The 22,327-nt window shown below is 41.8% G+C and overlaps 1 long non-coding RNA gene across 1 annotated transcript; it reads right to left on the bottom strand.

The window, feature by feature from the left end:
- Positions 1–8,675: 8,675 nt before the first annotated feature.
- On the bottom strand, positions 8,676–21,864 carry LOC109919847. Its single transcript, XR_007263973.1, has 2 exons — positions 21,769–21,864; positions 8,676–9,699 (listed from the first exon to the last, which is right to left on the bottom strand). It is a non-coding gene; the product is annotated as an uncharacterized LOC109919847 (long non-coding RNA).
- Between the last annotated feature and the right edge of the window lie 463 nt (positions 21,865–22,327).

Below are 22,327 nucleotides of genomic sequence, written 5' to 3'. Positions count from 1 at the left end.
AAGTTCAAGGAAGGTACCATTCTAATATTGCTATGAAACTTGAATCCTGAACAAAGCTGGAGTTCTGAACAAGGATCTTATCATGGACAATGATTTGGCAATAAAGAAGTTGCTTTCTTCAAAATTAGCTGCTAAAATTATAACAGACAAAATTCAAGAAAATAGAGCTTTTCTTTCTCAAACTGAAAGGGGTGAGGCTAGTGGTGTGGGTGCGTGTGTGATGAGCTGGCTCAGCTGGCTGGCTGTCTTATAGGTGGTTCAGAACAATGCCAACAACGCAGGTTTGATTCCACGGCCAAGGTAAATTTCAAACCTAACACGTTGTTCTGCTTTTGAAAGTAGAAGGCAATGGCAATCAAGCACTGACAAAATTTGCTGAAAAAAAAGCACCTGAGGATGATGCATCAATAGAAAATGAGTCCTAAACCTGCCTTTAGGCAGAGCAGACAACATGATGATTCCTCAAATAATAATTAACACAATGATCCCTCAAATAATAATTAACGTCAATTATAAATCTGCTTTTTCAAGTCAGGAGAAAACAGTTTCCAATCAAATGTTTCCTGTTGTATAAATATCAAGGAATCCAGACATGTGACAAAATCTGTATAGTCCGAGTTCTGCTTTTACAAATGGATAGCTTTACGGAAAGAGGTATTTTGATTCTATTAAATTCTTTGGCAAACAAATAAATGGAAATCCTATACTTAAAGTGTTGTTGTAGTGTACTAATTTGACCATAAATGTTTTTTGCAAGTCTCTATACTAGTTTTCAAGTATTTCTGAAGATCTTTATGACTACAATGCAGAGTTTTGTGTAGGCTGAAGCAATTAGCATAAAATCTTCTGCACATTCTCTTGTCACTTGCCTTTAGCACCTCAACTGTCTTCCTGTGGCCTGCAGCAAATGTTCCCAATGCCATTATGCTTTCATAGCCTCTTATTGTGGACTTAAGTGCATAGGGTGCAGGGGTGTGACTTTTGGCCCCTTTAGCCTGTTTGCCATGCAATATAATCATGGCTGATACGTCACCTAACTCTATAACTGCCTTTGTACATACATATTATCCTAAAATTCTGCCAACAAATTCTTTACACAGCACCTTCCACACCCGTGACCACTGCCATTTAGAAGGTCAAGGGACGCAGATACATGGGAATATCATCACTTTCAAGTTCCCATCCAAGCAACCAACTGTCCTGACTCGGAAATCCAATTATGGAACTCCACTGACTCCTTCTGTGTCACTGGGTCTAATACCTGGAACTCCATTCCTAATGGCATTGTAGGTACCTGCACCAAATGGACTGCAATGGTTTGAGTTTGACTTATTGTTGTCACATGTACTAAGATACAGTAAGCGGACCAGGTAGCAGAACAGAGTGCAGAAGACAGTGTTACAGTTGCAGAGAAGGTGCCGAGAGAGATAGATCAGAATTAACATTTGAGAGGTCTGTTCAAAAGTCTGCTAACACTGGGGAAGAAGCTGTTCTTGAATCCGTTCACGTGTTCAAACTTTTATATCCTCAGCCTGACAGGAGAGTGTGGAAGAGAGGATAACCGAGGTGAGAGGGGTCTTTGATTATGTTGACACAGTGTGGAGCTGGAGGAACACAACAGGCCAGGCAGCATCAGAGGAGCAGGAAAGTTGATGTTTCGGGTTGGGAAGAGTCCCAACCGGAAATGTCAACTTTCCTGCTTCTCTGATGCTGTCTGGCCTGCTGTGTTCCTCCAGCTCAACACTGTTACCTCTGAATCCAGCATCAGTAGTTCTTACTATCTCTTTGATTATGTTGGTTTCTTTCGCAAGGCAGCGGGAATAATAGATGGAGTCAATGGATGGAAGGCTGGTGTGTATGATGTACTGGGCTACCTTCAAGACTGTCTGTAGTTTCTTGTGGTCCTCGGAAGAGCATTTGCCCTATCATGCACTCAATGCACTAAACACTCAATCTCCTTCCTGTACTCTGTCTTGTTGCTGTTTGAGAAACTTACAATGGCAGTGTTGTCAACAAACTTGTAAATGGAGTTGGGGTGGAATTTGGCCACACTGTTTTTAGTGTATAAGGAGTATAGTAGAGGGCTGAGTACACAGCCTTACAGGGCTAGTTCAAGATGGCAGCTCACCATCACCTTCTCAAGGGCAAAGTAAGAATAAGCAGCAGGCCCAGCCACTGACACCCACATTTTATGAATGAAAACACATCTTCAATAAACAAAGATCTATCAATCACAGTTTTAAAGTTGTCAGTTGCCATTTGCAGAAGAGTTTTACAAGCTTCTATCTTTGAATAAAGGTTTTCTAATTTCATTCTTGAAAGGTTTGGTTCTAATTGTTAGGCTATCTTGTCTCTTATCCCAGACTATTTAACCAGTGGAAACAGTTTCTCTTCATCTACCTTATCTATTCCCCTAAATACCTTGAAAACTTTATAATCATCACTTAATTTTCTAAAGGCCAGCTTATATTCACTTATGGATGTAAAAGATGTATTAATCTTGATTGTAATTATCAAAATTGACCAGTAAAGTGGTCTAGGAACATACTGATTTTTTAATTTTGGTAATTTGATAAAATAATAATGTTGAATGTAGTTCATTTTTATGTCATTTAGCTTAATACACTAGTGAAGATTTGATAGGTTTGTTACAGATGGAGGGGTAGGCAATGGTGTAGTGGTATGTCACTGGACCTGGCATTCCAGAACCAGGTCAACATTCTGTGACATAGGTTAGAATCCCATCATAACAGATGGTGAAATTTGAATTCAATAAAATCTGTGATAGAAAGTTGGCTTCATGGCCAACGTGTAACCACTCTATTGAGTGTAACCATTCTGAATTGTTGTAATAACCTATCTGGTTCACTAAATCCTTTAGGAAAGGATATCTGCTGTCCTTACCTGGTCTTGCCTACAAGTGACTCCAGACCCAGAGCAATATTGTTAACTCTGAAAAGCCCTAAGGGTAATTGGGATGGAAGGGACAATAAATGCTAGCCTAGCCAGCAATGCTGACATCCTGTGAACCAATGAAACATAACTGTGATATATAGCAGTGTAGGAACAAACAAAGTAAGAGATTGTAAGTGGACCCTTCCATTTAGTCAGGATAGTTACTTTGCTATTTAAAACTGTGAATATTATTCTTGTACTTTCAAAACAAAGTGTTTGCTGGTGAAATGTTGGGTTTTGCACACAGAACAGGATTATTATGGCTAAGAAACACCCTCTACTTTTAATTAAGGCAAATACTTAGTCAGGTATTTCCTGCAGACTTGTGCATTTCATTTCCGAAGAAATTCTACAAATATTCTTGCTTTCGTGTTTGACAGTCTATATGTTCCACATCCGTACACCGCCTATTTCCACCTCACTAACAATGCCTAACTCTGCCTGTGCTTCAGCTGATCTGCTGCTGAAACCCTCATCAATGCCTTTATCTCTAGAACTGATGGTTCAAATGGATTTCTGGTCTGCCTTCCTCATTCTACTCTGTTAACTTGAGATCATCCAGAACACTGCTGCTCATGTTCTAACGCATATCAAATCCTATTCACATCAATCCTCTGCTCATTGATTTACAACTCCCTCCAAGTTGCATTTATACACCCCCTTAACAGAGTAAAACATCCCATGGCACTTCATACAAAATGCTTATTAAATAATGTGTGGATTTGAATCACACACCGAAATGCTGAGTCAGATGGTCAGAAGAGGTAGTTTTTAAGAACCATTTTAAAGTAGGAACTAAATGAGGTCTAAAAGTTTTTAAGAATTAATTTCAGAATTCAGGGTCCAGGTTATTGAAGGCAAAGCTGCCAATAGTAGAGAAAAGAAAATCAGTGATGCGTGCAGTCTCACATTGAGCACACAAAGTTATTTTAAACTTCAGAAAATAACTTGTCAAAAGTTGCCATCCTTCTCTTACTAATACACTATCACTCATTGCCAAGATACTTGTTATACAACATGCATTTATTTGGCACCTTTAAAAGACAAGATATTTTGTATGTAATATGGAACTATAGTTTTCAAAGGGCTATAAGCATGTCTTTCCATTAGGAGAGGAAGAGAGAGACAATTGGTTATTTTTTAGCAAGAGGGGAGGCACTCCCCAAGCATGGAATGAGGTGAGAAGGCAGGCATGAACTAACATGAATGTTGTATTTAGTTACTATGGATAGTGAACTGAAGAACGGGGAGTGAACCTGCATTATTGGCTTTAATGTGCATCACAATCAAATCATCCAGCTGTCTGAGCTAACTCAACCCACTGATACATAATGGTAGGAGACCAAAAGCTGGGTCAAAGGGATCAATTTTAAGGAGTGCCTTAATGGAGGAGTCAGAAGCAATAAAGAGAATTTATCTACTTCTACCAAGGTGGAACATCCAGAATGCTGCTTGGAAAGTGCTATGACCATCCCAAAATAGGACATGTGTGGAGTCACAGGGAAAGGCACACTAAAATGAATGGAGGAGCGAAGACAAGCAGGTTTTACTTCCTGACCAACAAATATGGCATTTCTATACTTATAAATCTGCAGGAAAAGGTCAATTAATTCCTGCTTTCTTAAATCTCCTGCTATACAAAAGCCTGATTTGGCCACATCTGGAGTATTGTGTCCAGTTCTGGTCGCCTCATTACAGGAAAGATGTGGAAGCGTTGGAAAAGGTGCAGAGGAGATTTACCAGGATGTTGCCTGGAATGGAGGGAAGGTCTTACGAGGAAAGGTTGAGAGAGCTAGGGCTTTTCTCTTTAGAACGATGAAGGATGAGAGGTGACTTGATAGAGGTATACAAAATGATTGGACGTATAGATAGAGTAGACAGCCATAGATTTTTTCCTAGGGTGGAGGTCTATTACGAGGTGGCATAGTTTTAAAGTGAGTGGAGGTAGATATAGGGGAGACATCAGAGGTAGGTTCTTTACTGAGAAAGTGGTCAGGGCATGGAATGCATTGCCAGGGAGGGTAGTGGAGTCTGCCTCATTAGGGGCGTTTAAGCGGCTATTAGATAGGCATATGGATGATAGTATTAGGTAGGGGTGGAGGTTAGATAGACCTTAGGATTAGGGTAAAAGTTCGGCACAACATCGTGGGCCAAAGGGCCTGTACTGTGCTGTACTATTCTATGTTCTAAACCAATATGCTTCACTTGAGGCTTTTATTGTACCTACTCCTTTAATGTTTGGGTTGCTGTATTTGAAAGATTCTGAAGTGCCTGGACTGTCTCTTTTTCAGTGGTGTTTTGGGTTCTTCTGCTCAGATCATTTGCCTCTGTTCCTGAGCATCACTAAATAAACACTAAATTAACCAAATAAAATCTCAAGTACCATTTTCCACCTTTTTAAAAAAAGAATTGCATTTTTAGTTGTAGAATTTATTTCATACAATACAGTATAATTATCAAATAATTTCTCAAATAATCAGGATGTTCTGAACTCAATTTTTGCCAAAATAAATTACAATGATGTACCTGTTTACTTAAGTAATAATAATAATTTAATCCAATTACTCCTATATCCTCCTGAAATCGCAACACAAAGATCGCAACACAAAGAGGAGTAATGAGATTGTTGAGAGCAGTTAAGGCAATCAAAATTAAATACGAAATATGCACACCATGAAGATCGAAGGCTCTGTTGTCATTATTCAGTCACAAATAGCTGACTATTATAAAGTACTGACCTGACAAACAGTCTGAGGGCTCTTGTGGCACAGTGGTAAAATCCCTACCAATAAACCAGCAGCCCTGGGTTCAAGTCACACTTGGTGTATAACTACATCTCTGAACAGGTTGATCAAACTTAGCCTGCTCCTTTTTACTTTGAAAATATACTTTATTCATAAAAATCTGCAAGTACATATAAAATTTTAAAATCATATCCTTATAGTCTTTGCAGAGATAACAAACAAAACATTGAAATTTTGACATTTCTCAGGGTTTCTTTAGTTACAAAAACTAAGGCATTTTCCACTAATGCAGCAAACTATTTGTGTTCATTCTAAGGCACCAGGAGGGTCTGACAACTGAAAGGACCCCTCATATATAAACTCAGCCTGCTCTAGTATGGAGGTGAGGTCAAGCTGTCTCCACTTATGAAGATGTTCCTGTCTCCCGTGCTCCTTTTGCCTGCTTTTCTAGATGATTCTAACTAATTCTGTGAGCTCTTTTTGCCCACTTAATGTCAGTGACAGGGTGGATTTCTCTGGTGAGGTGCAGAAAGAAACCAAAAAGATTGATGAGGACAGGGTGATAGACATTATTTACGTGGACTTTACTAAAGCCTTTGACAAGGTTCCGCATGGTAGACTAATTAGTAAAGTTAGGTTATATGGGATTCAGGGTGAGCTTGCCAATTGGATACATAATTGGCTTAACATCAGGAGACACAGATTGGTGGTAAAATATTGCTTTTCAGATTGGAGGCCTTTAAGCAGTGGCATTCCACAGGGATTAATTTTGGGTCGTCTTTTGTTTGCCATTTATATAATTGTTTTGGATGGGAATATAGAAAGCATGGTTAGTAAGTTTGCGGATGGCACTAAAATTGGTGACACACAGTGAAAAAGGTTTTCTAAGGTTACAAATCTTGATCAAATGGGTCAATGGGCTGAAAAATGGCAGATTGAGTTCAATTTGGATAAATGCAAGGTACTGCATTTTGATTCAACAAACGGGGGCCTTGGGTAGTGTTGTAGAACAGAGGGACCTAGGGGTTCTGGGACATAATTCTATGAAGTTTGCATCACGTATAGACAGGGTGGTTAAAAAGTCATTTAGTACACTTGCCTTCATTACCCAGTCCTTTGTGTACAGGAGTTGGGAAGTCATGTTGAAGTTGTACAGGACATTGGTGAGGCCTGTTCTGGAGTATTATGTCCAGTTTTGATTGCCCTGTTATATTATTATGTAATTGTAGAGGATTCAGAAGAGATTTACCAGGATGTTGCTGGGAATGAATTATAAAAATAGGCTGAGACTTCTTTTACAGGTGCTTAGAGAGTTGAAGGGTGACAGAGAGAGTTGAAGGGTGACCTTATAGAGGTTTATAAAATAATGAGGGGCATAGATAAGATGAATAGCAATGGTCTTTTCCCTTGGGTAGGGGATTTCAAAAATAGGGGGCACATTTTTAAGGTGAGAGGAGAAAGTTTTAAAGAGGACATGAGGGGCAACCTTTTACACAGAGACTGGTTCATGTGTGGTTTGTATGTCCAAGTAAACAACATCTGTTGCTTTCCCCTCAATGTTTTTGGTTAACATCCTCAAAAAACAATTAATTCAGTTTGTGAGACATGATTTTCCTTGCACAAAACCATACTTAACGATCCCTAACCAATTTTTGCCTCTCTAAAGATTTATAAATCCACTCTCTTGTAGAGTAATTTTGCTTAAAACTTAATGGTGTGACTATTTTAGTTTAAAACTTGAAATTTGGATTTCTTTGCAAAAATTAATGGTCTCCACTATGATTATAACACTTTGAAATATACACAGAACCTACCACTACAATACAATAAGAAATTATCTTTTCTATTTTGAAATAGGTCTGATCAGTTAAGTAAGTGATGGTGTTGACTGGCAAAAGAATCAATTAACTTTTTTTGGCTTTCTTAGGACATGGTCTGTTGAGAAAGCATATTCTTTGAGTTAATGTGTGCAGGTACAAAGAACACCAACTGGCAGTGACAGATCAGACATTTTAAGAGTGGATAACAAAATCACTCTTACATGTCTTTGCTAAGATTTTTTGGTTTTCATGGGAGGTGGAGAAAGGACAAGACAAATTCTGTGGTAATATAAATCAACCGACTTGTACGCAGAAATGCTATTCTCCCATTGATTTTGTTTACAAAACTATAATTTAGTATTGTCGGTTGAAAAACATATCTAAGATGCTTGGAAGTCTGTCAGACAAGTGACACTTGTCCTGTTGCAAAGTTGAACCTGTTAAATTCTTAATTTATGTTAAACAGTTTTGACATGGCAACAAAACATTGTGAAGTTTTAACCCCAATGGTATCAGGAAGCACTTTTTGGAATTCCTTGCATAGAAAACAGTTCTGCAGCAATATTTAAAAAGGCTAAGGTGCATTAATACATTTCATTCAAATGTTTTTATATCCTTTCAATGGAACTGAAGAGAGGCTTTTACAAAATAGTAACACAAAATGCTGTCATTCGCACTGAAGGTTAATTGTAGGCAATACAGAGTAAGTTATTCTTTTGAAAGGACATCTCGCCGTTTCTCTGTCCATACATGCTGCTATATTTTATTTTAATTAGAGAATAATATATACTTTAATTATCCTGATGTATAAGCAAAAAAATAAGTAAACTTCATCCACTAAGGCAAACATGTTTACCAGATTGATCAAACAAAGTTATCACAATATTATCAGGGCATGTAATGCTTCAACAATCTTTAGTATATTTCTGGCACTTTTTTTGAAGTTCACTGTTTAACATAATTCCTGGTTCATAAGTGAGAAAAATGAGCACTGCACATAACTTTAGTTCTTGAGACAGTGCCATACAGTGGTTCAACTGCTTTTTGTACATAATTGAAAGTACTTTTCAAGTAAAGCATGCAGAATATTTAATATATTAAAATTCTTGTTATTCATATATTGAAATAATTAATCCACAATAACCTCCACAAAAGCTAAGGTTTGCAGAAAGATCCAGGTATGTTTATTGGAGCGCATACCCTTTGAAAACACAGTAGTGCTTTTTATTACATCAGAAACTATAAAATTCTTAAAAAAAAAATGCCTCAATGTGATTACATATGATATAACTGTGATGGTCATTTTTCTCTACAAGATCAGAAACAGTTAGTCACACTCAGTAAATCAAAACAAATTATTTGGTCTCGATATAAAAATGATGCACTATGGTGAAAACCTCAAAAGTTTTGAAAATCTGCAAGCAGCAAAAGAAATGTTCCTTAATTTTACCAAAAACCTCGTATGTTGCAGCTGGCAAGTAGAGTATAACAGTGTAAACCTTTTGTAGATTATAAAGGTTATAGTTGTTTACATTCAGAAATAATTCATTCCCACTCCTTTAAAGACTTAAAGTATCAGTATTGAATATCCACAATGTTCTTCTTTGTTGAATGTTTGATTCTAACTTGGTGTCAGATCACAATTTTAAAATATAAGCATTAATAATCATTAACAGAAATCCAAATATTACTCCAAAAATGGCTCCTCCAACTTGATATTGAGACATCATGCAATTTGTTATCTGGAAGATTCCAATAACTGCTCCTAGGATAATCCCTGGCATCAGGTTCTTCCATTTTTTGATCTCTCCTAAAAGGCCTTCTGCATTGTTTGCTTCTTCTTTGTTTTTCTGTTTCTCTAAATCCTTAATTATTGAAGAACTGAACTTCAATTTTACTGGGCACGGGCATACATTTCTGGACACTTTTAAGATTAAACAGCACAGTTTTCGACCCAGAAAACTGAAGATGAAACTGATAGGAACAGAAATAATGAAGAATCCAGCCCACCAACACACCCACCAGCCATACCAAAAACCCAGCCAGTGGCCACAATTCTCTTCTACAGTGGCTCCGCCTTCAACTATGGGCGTTGGAGATGTCTTCTGGTTAGGAGTCGTCAAAAATGCAGGCTCAGTTTCTGCGGCCATTATTTCTGCAAGCCGCATTTAAGACATCATCTGCATAAAATTTACAGAAAAAAGTTTCAATAAATCTTTCTGCTACAGGCTGAGGACTCCTTACAAATATGGATTCTCTGCAAATGGTGATGGATGAAAGAAGCCGCTGATTCAGAGGCAAAGCTCCTGAAAAATTATTTACTAACACATCACAAGAAATATTAGACACTGGCTGAATCAACTCTGAATTTTGTCACTACTGGGATACAATAAGCATTGATGAGGTGCATTCCCTGTTAGTTTTCACATATTACTTTCATTTAAGTTTAGTGACCCATTCAGAAAAATATTAGTGATTCCTGAGAGAGGTACGCTACCCTTAGAATTAGAAACGTAGGAACAGAAGTAGGTCATTTCGCCCCTTGAGCTGGTACAGATATGCAAAAGATATCATAGATAGTAGGAACTGCAGATGCTGGAGAATCCGAGACAACAAGGTGCAGGGCTGGATGAACACAGCAGGCCAAGCAGCATCATAGGAGCAAAAAGGCTGACGTTTCGGGCCTAGACCAAGGGGGAGGGGAAGGGGGTTCTGAAATAAATAGGGAGAGAGTGGGAGGTGGATAGAAGATGGATAGAGGAGAGGATAGGTGGAGAGGAAACAAACAGGTTGAAGAGGCGGGGATGGAGCCAGTAAAGGTGAGTGTAGGTGGGGAGTTAGGGAGGGGATAGGTCAGTCCAGGGAGGACGGACAGGTCAAGGGTGCGGGATGAGGTTAGTCAGTAGGAGATGGGGGTGCAGCTTGAGGTGGGAGGAGGGGATAGGTGGGAGGAAGAACAGGTTAGGGAGGCGGGGATGAGCTGGACTGGTTTTGGGATGCGGTAGGGGGAGGGGAGATTTTGAAGCTTGTGAAATCCACATTGATACCATTGGGCTGCAGGGTTCCCAAGCGGAATATGAGTTGCTGTTCCTGCAACCTTCGGGTGGCATCGTTGTGGCACTGCAGGAGGCCCAGGATGGACATGTCGTCTGAGGAATGGGAGGGGGAGTTGAAATGGTTCGCGACTGGGAGGTGCAGTTGTTTATTGTGAACCGAGCGTAGGTGTTCTGCAAAGCGGTCCCCGAGCCTCCGCTTGGTTTCCCCAATGTAGAGGAAGCCACACCGGGTACAGCGGATGCAGTGTACCACATTGGCAGATGTGCAGGTGAACATCTGCTTGATGTGGAAAGTCTTCTTGGGGCCTGGGATGGGGGTGAGGGAGGAGGTATGGGGGCAGGTGTAGCACTTCCTGCGGTTGCAGGGAAAAGTGCCGGGTGTGGTGGGGCTGGAGGGGAGTGTGGAGCGGACAAGGGAGTCACGGAGAGAGTGGGCCCTCCGGAAAGCAGATAGGGGTGGGGAGGGAAAGACGTCTTTGGTGGTGCGGTCGGATTGCAGATGGCGGAAGTGTCGGTGGATGATGCGTTGGATCTGGAGGTTGGTGGAGTGGTACGTGAGGATGAGGGGGATTCTTTTTTGGTTCTTATTGCGTGGACGGGGTGTGAGGGATGAGTTGTGGGAGATGTGGGAGACACGGTTGAGGGCGTTCTCGACCACTGAGGGGGGGAAGTTACGGTCCTTGAAAAACAAGGACAACTGAGATGTACAGGAGTGGAATGCCCCATCCTGGGAGCAGATGCGGCGGAGGCGAAGGAATTGGGAATAGGGGATAGCATTTTTGCAGGAAGGTGGGTGGGAGGAGGAGTATTCCAGGTAGCTGTGGGAGTCGGTGGGCTTGAAATGAATATCGGTTTCTAGGTGGTTGCCCGAGATGGAGACAGAGAGGTCCAGGAAGGGGAGAGAGGTATTAGAGATGGTCCAGGTAAACTTAAGGTTGGGATGGAAGGTGTTGGTGAAGTGGATGAACTGTTCGAGTGCTTCCTCTACATCGGGGAAACCAAGTGGAGGCTCGGGGACCACTTTGCAGAACACCTACGCTCGGTTCGCAATAAACAACTGCACCTTCCAGTTGCGAACCATTTCAACTCCCCCTCCCATTCCTCAGACAACATGTCCATCCTGGGCCTCCTGCAGTGCCACAACGATGCCACCCGAAGGTTGCAGGAACAGCAACTCATATTCCGCTTGGGAACCCTGCAGCCCAATGGTATCAATGTGGATTTCACAAGCTTCAAAATCTCCCCTCCCCCTACCGCACCCCAAAACCAGTCCAGCTCGTCCCCGCCTCCCTAACCTGTTCTTCCTCCCACCTATCCCCTCCTCCCACCTCAAGCCGCATCCCCATCTCCTACCGACTAACCTCATCCCGCACCCTTGACCTGTCCGTCCTCCCTGGACTGATCTATCCCCTCCCTAACTCCCCACCTACACTCACCTTTACTGGCTCCATCCCTGCCTCTTCGACCTGTTTGTTTCCTCTCCACCTATCCTCTCCTCTATCCATCTTCTATCCACCTCCCACTCTCTCCCTATCTATTTCAGAACCCCCTTCCCCTCCCCCTTTTCTGATGAAGGGTCTAGGCCCGAAACGTCAGCCTTTTTGCTCCTATGATGCTGCTTGGCCTGCTGTGTTCATCCAGCCCTGCACCTTGTTGCAAAGATATCATGACTGATCTGTGACCCAAATCCATATACCCGCCATATACCCACCCGTTCTGAGGAAGGGTCACCGGACCTGAAACGTTAACTCTGTTTTTTCCTTCACAGATGCTGCCAGACCTCTGAGCTTTTCCAGCAACTTTGTTTTTGTTACATATACCCGCCATTGTTCAATATTCCTTAATAGCTTTGGTTCACAAAAATCTGTCAATAAATAGTAGATTCAAAATTAACAACTGACCTTGGATCAACTGCCAATTAAAGAGGGGAGCTTCAAATTCTACTATTGAGCTCTTGTGTTACAGTGGGAGTATCCCTACCTCTGAGCCAGAAGGCTGGGTTCAAGACCCAAAAGCTCCAGAAGTGTGTCATAATACCTCTGAACAGGTTAATTAGGAAAATATCAAATTCTACTACTCTTTGTGTTCGATGCAGTTTCGTATCTGCAATATTGCTCTCTGCCGTCTCCCTGGAAAAGAGGCCTGAACTGTACCCATTTACCACCACACTCCTCTGCCTGGCTGAGATCGTCCTCATTTTGAACAACTCATTTTTCCCCTCTCACTTTCTTCAGATCACAGGTATGGCTTTGTACCTGCATGGGCCCCAGTTATACATGCCTCTTTGTAGTGTTCATGGAACATTCCTTGTTCCAATCCTACTCAGGTCCCTCCCCACAATTCTTTGTCGATGACATCATTTGTGCTGCTTCCCTCTCTCACCCAGAATTGAACAAATTTAATCAATTTTGCTTTGAATTTCTATCCTGCTTTCACCTTCAGCTGGACCATCTCTGACTCTTCCCTTCCTTTCCTCAGCATCTGCTTCCATTTCTGGGGATAGGCTAGCTATTGATATCCATTCCAAACCCACAGACTTCCATAGTTATCTGGACTATACATCCTCATATCCTGCTTCCTGTAAGGACTCCATTCTGTTTTCCTAGTTTCTCTGTCCCTGTTGCATCTACACTGATGAGGCCACCTTCCACAGAGGGCCTCAGAAATGTCTACTTTCTTCCTCAACCAAAGACTACCCAACTCCATAGATAACATTGCCCTTAGCTGCATCCGGCCCTTTACCCGGAGTTCTGCTCTCACTCCCTCTCTTTCCTCCCCCAACGCCGACAATGGCCCTCTTGTCCTCACTTTCCACCCCACCAGCATCCAGGTCCAAAATATCATAAGCTGAAATTTTTGCCACCTCCACCAGGATGACACCTTTCAATGCCCCCACTCCCTGTCTTCAGCATATACACCACTTCAGTTACCATCCAGTTCTGAAGGGTTCCTGAACATGAAATGTTCGCTCTACTTCCTCTCCGCAACTGCTGTCAGACCTGCTTAGTTTCTCCAGCAATTTCTGTTTTTGTTTCAGATTTCCAGCATCCACAGCTCTTTGATTTATTGCAATATTGAAATCACTGGTTCTAATTTTAAGACGTTCTCTAGTTCTAGACTCTCCAACCAACGAAAATAATTTCTCTTTACCTACTCTATTAGTTCCTTCAATTACCTTGAAAACTTTGAGCAAATTACCCTGAAGCCTAGTAAATTTCAGGACAACCCTAGTTTGTGTAATCTCGCCACCTAATGCGTCCAAGTATCATTGTGGTAAATCCTCACTGTAGTCCCTTCAAGACAATTATTTGCTATCCAACCAAGACGAGAAGGTGAGAACTGCTCAGTATAGTTTAACTCTGATTTTTATACCTATAATGTGACTTCTAGAGGATGAGGATACAAAGGCCAACATTCTATTGTCTTTTTCATTACATTCTGTACACTCATCACATTTGAACGATCCAAGTATCTGAAACCAAAGTATTTCCATTGTTTCTAGATTTTCCCCACTTAGAAAGTAGCCTGTTCCATCCTTTTCAAGGCCAAAGAGCTCACATTTGACTACATCGAAATCCATTTGCCATTGTTTTTCTCTATTCACTTAAGCTTTCAAAATCAATTTTCAATTTTGTGCTTTGCTATGCTGCTTACAGTTTCCTTATTTTTGTGTAATTAGAATGCATGGTTATTGCGGCAGCAGAGTGGAACGAATTGGATAGCTCTCTCAGATAACCACAATGAGCTGAATGGCATGTTTTGGTGCTGAAAATTCTAAAATAAGCACACCACATGAAATCAATGTGACTATCTTGAGGTAACTGGGAGAGGGAATGAAACAAGTTTATCTCAATCAGTGATAACAAACAATTCGCTCACATTTCCAAAATTAGGGCACTTATTACACAATAATCACCAAATCCTCTTTCTAAAGTAAACAATTACAGACTGAAAATGCATTCCCCCTTTCTCTTGAAGACAGTCGCTTGTTCTGGATACGATTCCACAGATAATGACAACCTAGGTACTTCACAGAGTATCCATTTTTAAATATACAAGTGTGGTGAATTCAGACAAGCCAACTCACCAACAAGCGCATTACAACCAAACTCAATATTAGCCAGAGCATGTGCAGCTTCCATTCATCGAGTAGACCAGTGCACCACTTTTCTACTGTTGGAGATTAATTTAGCTCTGACCATGAATCAAGACTGTGACTTTCTGGTATGTATGATTCAGTGTCTTTATACAAACATGCAGTATATGAAAACAAACAATGAATTGCAATCGTAAATTCAACTTAATTGGTATGACATTGTAGCTGTTACTGAGACACAGCTACAAAGTGATCAAGAATAAGTCTAAAATATACGGAGTTATAAGATTTCCAGAAAGTTAAGAACAATGGTGCAGGTGAAGGGTTAGCAATTAAGGATGAAATCAATGAGAAATATACATGTAGGGTAGAATTAAGAAATATAACAGATTAGAATATGTCAAAAAGATGGCGATTTTTTTGACTACAAGTATGCTTGGAATAGCTCGCTTAAGCAACACCTTAGAACCTGCAAGGTAATTATCAGATTTTATGATAAGCAATAAACTAGATTTAATTAATAGCTAAATATTTCAAGAACGTTTATTTAATAATGATCATATGATTGATTTCAGTGTACCCTTTTGGAGCTGAATAAAACTTTAGAGTCATCCAGCAGGGAAATAGACCCTTCGGTCCAACTCGTTCACGCTGACCTGGTTTCCTCAATTGAACTAGCTCCATTTACCTGCATTTGGCCAATATACCTCCAAACATTTACTACCTGTCCAAATATCTTTCAAATATTGTAATTGTACACACCTCTACACCTTCCTCTGGCAGCTCGTTCCATATATACACCACCCTCTGTGTGAAAAAACTTGCTCCTCAGGCCCTTTTTAAATTTTTCCCCTCTCAACCTTGAACCTATGCCCTTTAGTTTTGGCTTCCCGTTCCCTGGGGAGAAGACCTTGGCTATTCACCTTATCTACGCCCCTCATTATTTTATAAACCTCTATAAGGTCACCCCTCAACCTCCTATGTTCCAGAGAAAAGAATCCCAGCCTACCCAGCCTTTCCTTATGACTCAAACCTTCCAGTTTCGATAACATCCTTGTAAATCATTTTTGCACTCTGTAGTGATTGGGACCAGGTTGACCTTGTTAACTACAAGTTTCTTGATCGGGGTCGTTAACCCAGGCCAATCAAGAAAGCTTTGGCTGACCAGTATTACTCTGAGCTTTTGGTGTAGGTGTTTGGCTGAGGAGCCAATGGTGCGAAGCTACCATCAGTGGGATTATGACTGAACGCCTCTAAGTCAGAATGCCACCTAAACGTAACGTTACTCTCGTGCTGCAGATCACTGGTTGGCCTGGGATAACCGACTCCGGTTGGTGCGTAGTGCCGCTCAATTCAGGGCAGGAGCACAGCCATATGGGTGCCACCTCTCTTTGTTAAATGCACAGCATGTTTGTGGGGAGCCTGGTGCTAAATCACTCGTAGGTGACTTGATTTTGGCTCAGGGTTTTCTAAGTAGCAGAGCAGCTACCTCTGCTCGAGTCAAACTTTTGAAAAAAAAAACCACGAGCTTGGACCATGTATATATTGGGTGTGGGTGCTTGCACTCCCTTTTTAGTTACATTGAAGACTTTTTTTTATTTTTGGTCCTACGCTCCTGATCTTTGGGCAGCCGGTGCAGAGGGGAGCGGGCAGGTCAGAGGATCTCCTCGTAGGTCTGCTCCTGGGCCTGGCCAAGCTGGCATTAAAAGGTCCAGGCAGCAGGCCATGGAGGGGGTCATTATGGTCAACAGCCTGCCACTGTTCTGTAGCTACGTCCACATCCGGGTGTCCTTGGAGAAGGAGCATGCGGTGTGCACCGGTGTTCTTGCCTTTCGGGGAAGGTGAGCACTGCAGGGTATGGAATGTTTTATTTCTCCCACAAACTCTATTTTGATTTGATCCCTACCCCCCTGCCCTCACTTTTTCTTTCATATAGGCGTTGCCCATAGGGGGTCTGCTTGATGCTGATTCTTTGGTCACATGGGTGTTTTTCCTGGTAGTGGTATGTTAATAAAGTTATTAGTACACCTGGTGTTCTTTAATCTCATACCTGCACAAATAAAAATATAACCACGAGCTTGGACCATGTATATATTGGGTCTGGGCACTTGCACTCCTTTTCTGGTTATCTTAAAGACCTCCTTTTGTGTTTTTTATTACACTTTTCCCCACGTTCTCAATCTTTGGGCACCTGGTGCAGAGGAGAGTGGGCAGGTCGGAGGATCTCCTTATTGGTCTGCTCCTGGGCCTGGCCAAGCTGGCCTTTAATAGGACCAGGCAGTGGGCCATGGAGGGGGTCGTTACAGCTGACAGCCTGCCCCTTTTCCGTGGCTATGTTCATGCCCGGATGTCCCTGGAGAAGGAGCATGCAGTGTCCATCAATACTCTCAATACCTTTCGGGACAGGTGGGCACCGCGGGGTGTGGAGTGCTTTATCTCCCCCTCTAATTCCATTTTGATTTGTTCCCTACCCTCCCCTTCACCTTTTTGTTCACATAGGCTCTGCTTGCTACTGATTCTTTAGTCACATGGGTGTCTAATAAAGTTATTTGCGCAACTGGTGGTTTTTACTGTGTCTCACACCTGCACACGCACAACAAGGATGCTGGGGGAAATTTAGCACTGCTGCTGAACAAAAAAAAATTAACAAAAAATATAACCACGAGCTTAGAATCTCCTCAGTTGAGGATTGACTCCTGTGCACTAGTAAATAAAGGATGACTTGGTAACGGGACCCAGCCTCTATGCAGCTACGTCAGTGGTGACGGGAGAAACAGGACACGCCCGAGGCACACTCACTTGCAACTGTCATACTGGAGTTCGGATAAGCATTTCTGGCATCATGTCTCTATTCAGCAAGCTTGACTCATTTAATCCTGCTGTCAAAGACTGGGCCCAGTATTTCGAGAGCATGCGATACTTTTTCCAGGCAAATGACATTGGGGCAAATGAAAAATAACAATGATCCTTCTGACTGCATGTGGACCCACAGCATTTTATATTAGAAGGGGTTTAACTTTCCCAGAAGCACCAGACACTAAAACCTTTCAAGAGTTGACAATTCATTTAAGGAATATTACGACCCCAAACCTCTTCAAATCCTGAGACGCTATCAGTTTTATTCGGCTGTTAGAGAACCAGGGGGATCTGTATTGGAATTTATGACAAGGTTACGACAACTCGCAGAGACATGTGATTTTGGGTAAACCCCGAATGAAATGCTAAGAGACCGTTTGGTGTGTGGGATTAATGCTGAAACCATGTAGAAGTACCTACTAATCAAGGTCTAACTGGACTTCTAATAGGCACTGCAGATGGCCTTGTCATTACAAAATGCGGACAAAAAATTGCCACCAGCAGCATCCCCACATTTGTAGGAATGGCCAGGTAAACCTTTGACTTGGCTACATGTCGACTATGCCAGTCTTTTCATGGGCTTAATGTTTCTGGTCATTGTGGAAGGCCATTCAAAGTGGTTGGACGTGCATAAAGTTCGTTGAGCAAACTTAGGGATGCTGATCAAGAAGCTACGAGCATTGTTTGCGACACACGGACTCCCGGAAGTACTGGTCACGGGCAATGGGACGTCATTTACCAGCAGGGATTTGAATATTTCCTAAAGTCCAATGACATTCGACACATAAGGACAGCTCCATACCCCCCATCATCCAATGGTGTAGCAGAAAGAGCAGTCCAAACGTTGAAGGCAGGCTTAAAGAAGCAGCCTATAGTGTAAATTGAGAGCAAACTGTCCTAGTTCCTGTTCGATTATAGGACCACCACAGATGCAACAACAGAGATAGCTCCAGCAGAGTTGCTGATGGGGAGAAGACTCTGCACCAGGTTAAGCCTGATATTTCCCGACCTGGGCGAAATGGCAGGTGGAATGCCAATGCTGGCCAAATGCCTCCTCTAAGCAAAAGAGACGACTTAATTCAAGGAAGCGCCGGAATAGCCAAGAGATTCCTGGTGGTGGAATATTAATAGAGTTATTTACACAACTGGTGTTTCTCACTGTATCCTGCACCTACACACGCGCACACACAACATGGATGCTGGGGAACATAAGAACTAGTGCGGTATTGCATTAGAGTAAGGGTAAAAACAAAACAAAAGCTAAGAGATTAGAATCTGCTTAATTGAGGATAGTGTCCAAGCTGGCTGGCCACAGCCAGTGTACTGCGCACCAGTAAATAAAGGGTGACCTGGTGTCAGAACCTGGCCTCTGTGCAGTTATTTCACACCCTTTCCAGTTTAATAACATCCTTCCTTTTACACGATGATCAGAATTGTACACAGTACTCCAAATGTCGCCTTACCAATGTCTTGTACAGCTGTATCATGACGTCCCAATTCCTGTACTCAATATTCTGACTGATGAAGGCAAGTGTGGCAAATTAGGCCACGTTTGGAGTATTGTGTGCACTTCTGGTCTCTACACTACAGGAACGATGTGGAGGCTTTGTAGAGGGTACAAAAGAGATTTGCCAGAATATTGCTTGGATTGAAGTGTATTAACTATAAGGAGAGGTTGCGTTGATTTCGCTTCAGCATCAGAGGCTGAGAGGTGACCTGATAGCAGTATATAAACTTATGAGAGGCATGAATAGTGGCGGTCTTTTTCCCAGGGTTGAAATGTCAAATACTAAAAGGCATTGGTTTAAGGTGAGAAGGAGAAAGCTTAAAAGGAGATGTGCAAAGCAAGTTGTTTTACACCGAGGGTGGTAGGTGGGTGGAGCGCACTATCAGGGAATGTGGTAGAAGAAGATATGATAGCAATGTTTAAGACGCATTTTGAATCACATGAACAGGCAGGAAATAGAGGACTATGGACCATGTGCAGGCAGATGGGATTAGTTTAGAATGGCATCATGGTCAGCGCAGACATGGTGGGCGAAATGGTCTATGTCAGTACTGTACTGTTCTGCATTCTCATATCCTACAGCTATCTACCAAACTCTCCTGGTGTGGAAGTTTCACAAACTAATCTCTTTTGCTGAGTTGAATGCCCTGAATGTTTCTTCTAAGAGAGAAAGGAAACTTACTAACAGCGGGTAGACAACACATCTGCAACCACAAAAAAGTCATATTTGGACAGAACAGTAGTTATCTCCCTAACTACTCTGTTAGTTGCTAGCTCCACATTCCTTTTTATTCCTATCATCCGAATGGTCTCCTGTGTCACAGTTGCTATCATTCAGCTTGCAGGCACAAAGTTAATCCCCACTGCTGTGCTCTTACATCTCGCTTTCTTCTCCTAATCACCAACTTCTCACCATAACTTTTCCTAGTACAAAATCTTGTTCAATTTCCGCTTAAGTATCAGGCAGAGTTTTATTAATATGTAGCAAACATCCCTGGGTACCTGCTGTGTCTCTGCAATTCCCTACATCTACATAGAGCAGCTCTGAACTGCTGCATTATCAGAGATGTAATCTTTTGAACGAGACTTCAAATGGAAGTTTACGATGAGTAAGTGGTTTAGAGGAGATCTGAGAAAAAAAATTTCACCCAGAGGATGGTGGAAATATGGAACATGTTGCCTGAGAGGGTGGTGGAGGCAGGTACTCTCACAACATTTAAGAAGCATCTGGATGAGCACTTAAAATGCCAGGTACAGTAGGCTATGGACCAAGTGCTGGTAAATGGGATTAGTGTATTTGGTGTTTGTTAGTCGGCTTAAACAGGATCAGAAATCACATGACACCAGGTTATAGTCCAACAGGTTTATTTGAAAACACAAGTTTTTGCAGTCTCGTTCTTCAGGCATTAGTGAGAGAGGTAGATCAGGCACAGAAGTTATAAGTAAAAGATCAAAGGTTCACACCATTGATGAGGATGTACTAAACAAACCTAAGATGCTGTTAAATCTTTAATCAGTTTGAATGTTTTAATTGATTAATATGTGTATGTAAATACCCAAATTTCCTTTCAAGTCATAGTCCCGAGAGAACTAAAAGGTTTTATCAGCATAAAGAAGAGGTGACATTTTAGGTCAGACAATGCATGTTAGATGTGAGATCTTGTTTAGAGTCTGTTTGTGTTTTAGTTTGGAGTCAGACTGGTTTTATTCCTAAAGTAGGAATTTATAAAATGCCACATTATAAACAGTCAATCAAATCGTGTGCTTTTTGAACAAAACAAAATGTATCTGCAAATACAAGTACACCCCACAGATTCGTGTGTGTGCGTGCGCGTGTGGAGTGGGGGAGGAGACAGAGTGCACGTGTGCATGTATGAGAGAGAGTGTGTGTGTGTGGGAGAGAGAGACTGTTTGTGTGAATGGGAATGTGTGTGTGTACGTATGCGTGTGAGAGAATGTATATTGTGGTTTGGTTTACCTGTAGTGCGACATGAACCCAAGATCCGAGTTGAGGTTCTCTCAGGACTGTGATTTGAAAGGAATTCAGGATTTACATATACATATTAATCAATTAAAACCTTCTAACTGATTAGATTTAACAGCATCTTACGTTTGTTTAGTACATCCTCATCGATGGTCTTCGATCTTTTACTTACAAATTCTGTGTCTAATACTATCTCTCTCACTTAACACCTGAAGAAGGATTGAGGCTCCAAAAGCTTGAGTTTTCAAATAAACCTGTTGGACTATAACCTGATGTCGTGTGATTTCTGACCTTGTCCACCCCAGTCCAACACCGGCACCTCCACATGTTGGCATAAACATGGTGAGCCGAAGGTCCGGTATCTGTGATGTATGACTCTATGACTTCCTGGAGAAGGCGCTCGATAAACCTTCAGTTTAATTTCCTTTCGGTCAAAAAATACTTAGGGTACGTCAGATTCACTCGCTAACATCGGGGACCACTACCTCCATCTCCTGGCCAACATCAGACACCCACCCCAGGAACATCCGGCCTGTCAACGGCTGTCCAACCGTACGGCATCCGGGCCCTGCAGCGCCATGGCACCGAGGCTCAAGGTCATTTCTTCTGCCCAATCTACCGATCAACAACCATTTCGGCAATCTGCACACAGTTGGTGAAACATTGTGGATTTTGATTTCCCTCTTTAATCCGCTCATCACTTCTATTTCAAACCCCTTTGGCCCAGTTTTCCTGCTCCGATATACTCACCCTCAGCTCCAGGCCCTGACTGTTGTTTTCGGGTCGGTGCGCAGGCACGTCTAGGCAACTGCGCAGACGCAGCAAGCGCACGGCCGCAGAATTACGAAATATTGATCGAATGAATTTTAAATTTACACAATCATATAAATATAAGAAATTACACAACTAAATAATCATATAAATATAGGCAACTATACAATTAAATAATCATACAAACATAGGCAACCATACAGCAAAATAATCGTATAAACATGGACAACTATACAACCAAATAACCATGTAAACATAGCCAAAAATACAACTAAATAAACATTTTGATGTGCTATCTCCAACTCTGAACCAGGAGACCCAGATTCAATTCCTACCTGCTCCAGAGGTTTGTTTTATTCATTAACGGGATGAGGGTATCGCTGGCTAGGCAGCATTTATTGCTCATCCCTAATTGCCCAGGGGGCAGTTCAGAGTCAACCACATTTTTGTGGGTCTGGAGTCACATGTAGACCAGACCAGGTAAGGAGGGCATGAGTGAACCAGATGGGTTTTTCCTGACAATTGACAATGGATTCAT

The sequence above is a fragment of the Rhincodon typus genome, chromosome 17 (assembly GCF_021869965.1).
Source record: "Rhincodon typus isolate 14 chromosome 17, sRhiTyp1.1, whole genome shotgun sequence".
NCBI classification, from domain to species: Eukaryota; Metazoa; Chordata; class Chondrichthyes; order Orectolobiformes; family Rhincodontidae; genus Rhincodon; species Rhincodon typus.
This window is presented reverse-complemented; position numbering and strand designations above follow the sequence as displayed.